The sequence below is a fragment of the Trachinotus anak genome, unplaced genomic scaffold, assembly GCF_046630095.1.
Source record: "Trachinotus anak isolate AG129_WGS33_773 ecotype Australia unplaced genomic scaffold, CSIRO_AGI_Tana_v1 ptg000015l, whole genome shotgun sequence".
NCBI lineage: Eukaryota > Metazoa > Chordata > Actinopteri > Carangiformes > Carangidae > Trachinotus > Trachinotus anak.
The window spans coordinates 3,638,291-3,641,989 of NW_027273866.1; positions in this window are offsets into that span (position 1 = coordinate 3,638,291).

Here is a 3,699-nt window from a genome sequence, read left to right on the forward strand (position 1 = left end):
TAATTTAAGTGCAGTTTCACTCATAAAAGAAAAAAAAAAACAAGTTTCTGAACTCGAACTTAAAAAACTGAAAAACTGAAAAAAAAATCACTCAACATTGTCAGGAATGTATGATACAAGAAAAGCTATAAAGTAAAAATATCACAATCAATCACGCAGATTTTGTCATTAGTTTCAAGAAAGAAGACTTTCAGCCTCAGTATTAAATCAAAGGATTTGTAAAGATAAATAATTTTAGTATCTGTCACATTTTAAGTCACTTTTCAGTACTGACTCCTGCTATCTGGAGATAGAGCCTTGGGGATATGCAGATCACAGCAGACAGAATGAGTCGTGGATCTTGCATCGTTACGCACATCATTCTCATTTCCATGTGGATCTCTCTCCATCCCATTTTTTTTTCCCCTTTTTTTTTTGTTATTTGCCCTGTCTGTCTCCACGCCTCAATCCACTTCAATCCTATTCAAAGTGTTATAGCTGAAAATCAATGATAGGCATACCACCTGATTAGATCAGTGCACAGGACTCTGATGTTTGAGCAGGTGTGGCATGTGAGGGCCTCCTCTGCAGCTCCTCCACATGGGGGTTTGTAATGAGATTAGTGGAGCCTGCAGGACCTCACACAAGAGATGTAGAGATCTGATTAGCAAGAAGGACACTGTAACTTTGGAGGACTGTGACGATTAAAACTCCTAAGACCACCACACTGACGCTCTGCTTCTGTCACAATACACAGCCTAAGTAGAAATCTCTCTCGTTTTGACTGTGGCCTGGTGTCCCTGTGCCTCGCTGTCCACACCCACTGAGTGAGGCTAGGTGTGTCTGAAGAGGTGTGTGTTGTAGGAAGTGGGCATGCGGCGGATCGGTGGTGTCACATTGATGGATTAGTCCGCTCATTGCTAGCTCAAGTGATTAGGTCAATGGCCCAAGAGACACCAACATGTCCGCTGCAAAATGCTGATGCTAGAGTTACTTACCGATTATAAGTCACTACATCACTGCCAGGCAGAGCTGTACATGCTCGCTGAGCTGCAGTGAATAATCCAACGGTCCCCCTCAGAGAGACGGGCAGCAGACTTCAGAGAACCAGGGCGGTTTATATGGTCAAATCAAGCCTCTCTGAGGAAGGTCTCAATCTGACATCTCCTCAGTGTTCAAAGCCCATACATACACACACACACACACACACACCGCCTTCCTTTCTCTCTCTGTAAGTGAGAGAGTACACTGTGGCAACAAAGCCTCACTCACACATTAGACCGCTCAGCTCTCGCAGTGCCACCCTCTTTCACAATAATGCTATTCCCCTCTTCCCAGCAGCCCACTTTCATTTGTTCAGTAGTGAATTCTCTGGCTGTTAAACTGAAGGATTGACTGCTTTGCTTGTCGAGCTTTTATCTTTTGCCCTGATTCATTTTCATTTCCACTATGAAAGGGAGGACGGAGTGGCATCCAGCGCCATTATTTTGTCTGAGACAAGCCAATCTCACAGCAGAATCCAAAGACATATCATCTTGTGTGAGTCATCCCATTGTTTCTCAAAGACACTGCAACATAACTGTGCTAAGAGAGATGATTGCACTAGAATTTTATGGACTATTACAGTGAGAACGATGGATCAGGTGACCACAGAGTAATGACATCCACCTAGCCCACACCACTTGGTTTAACAATACATAAATGTGATTACAGAGGAAAAACTGTTTATTTCTGTCTCATTAGTGCACTGAAAATTACACCATATTGTTTTCCATAATAACCTAATTTTCTATAAATCCTCTATTTCGTGAGTTAAGTAGCTTGTCTCCTTCATTTTAAAGGACAGTCATTTTCAGATGACCGTTTTCTGTTTTTGCTGTTTCCAGCATGTTCTTAATGAAAGAACCACTATGATTTCCGGATATGTCCAATTGCCTTATTAGACTCTTTGTCATCAGCACAATCTGTAGTTTATGAGCAGTAAAGCCTTGCAGTTCATTGCTCCCATTGGTGCATATGAGGACCACAACCTACACAATAAAAATGCGACTTTTTCTATTTCCATAGCATGAAAGTTATCATGAATTGAACCATATATCAGATTTTATTATTCTGGACATAATAATGTGAAGAGGTTTTGTATCCCTGTATATTCCTACCATTCCCTTATTGATGTGTCCATACATGGTAGCTACACAGTCGCAGACATTAACGCTCCTGTACAGAAAACAAAAGGATGTGAATGAGGGGAAGTCCTGCTGTAGAAAAAAGCTCAGCCACAGGAAGAGCCACCACCACCACCACAGAATCATAAAGATAAGAACACAGGTGTTTTCTCTGCTCTCCAGCCATGTGCCACTGTGTTGACTTTTGTCTGAACACACGCACACTTATTTGGATGGGTGCCTTTTATGGCTCATGTCACAGAGATATACACTTCTATTTCGCCTGATTGCTGTTGCCTGCTGGTCAGTTAACATGCTATTGTCACTGTTACATTGGTGGAACTAATGGATCAGATAGTGTGTTTGCCAAGCCCCATACATTAGGACACAATGCTGTTATGTATAGGTGTATGTGGCTTTGCTGTAGAGCTGCATGTGTTATATTTTCTAAATAATTTATGATGTCTATGGAAATGAAAAAAATAAATCAGTTTTCCAAAATATTCTGAAATAACTTGTGTCACATTAACAGATTGAGTTAGTGTTATACAAATGAACAAATGTCTGTTGTTGCGTTCGGGGAAAGCAGGCTGTGGATTTGAAGCACTGCCACCCTCCATGTTTAAAAGAAGACTCGTCTGCCCTCTTCAGGCCTGGAAAATAATTTGGAAATTTAAAAATGCCAGTCTAATGTAGATGATCAAATTCAGCACTATGTTCTCTAAATGTCAGAAAATCCAATTAACCCAACAGGTGTAGCAGGTGCAGCACTGGGTGTATCACAGTAGGTGTACCTTTTTCCCCCTTGTCTTATTTTTTCCTCCCTCAGAGGCCCTGAAGGAGAATATCTAACTGAACTCACCAGGTTACTTATTTGCAATTAGATTTGTTTTATTTGCCCCATTTCTTCCCACCAGCATCTGTAGCTGCTGCTGGAGCCAATTACTCCCTCAGTAAAAAAAAAAAAAAAAAAAAAAGTGCAAAACACAGATCTGGGTGTGTGCACGGGTGTTTGTGTGTGTGAGAGAGAGAGAGCATCTACAATTTGTGACAATTCCCATCCAGGGGATGGGATTCTCTGGGGAACTCCCAGGAAATTACACCTTGCTCTCATATCATTCCATCTTCCCGGAGCCTGTTGAGCTGCCCACTTCCTCGCCAACTCCCCCCGCTGCAACTGACACACTTACTCTACCGCTATATGGCACCAAAATGTTACAGCAGCCCAGTTTTTGAAAAGCCATTTCATTTTTCACTCTTGTCTGGGACTTGCAGTAATGGGTTCCTCTCACTCCACAAGGTTCCATCAGTAACACCCATTCAGAGCAATACTCGCTGGCCTTCTGCGACCTCAGACAGCGGATGCAATTATGACAGGCCTAATGCCCTATACGGAACTGCACTGCTAGACTGCTTTTAGCCAGGCAGAGCGCCGCACTGTGCTGCATACACACTCTGAGGTTTACCTTTTCAATCCCTACAGGATTGAAATTAAACGATGACATCATTGTAAGTCGGAAAGCAAAAATTGAATAATGGTTGTCAAATCAGATAT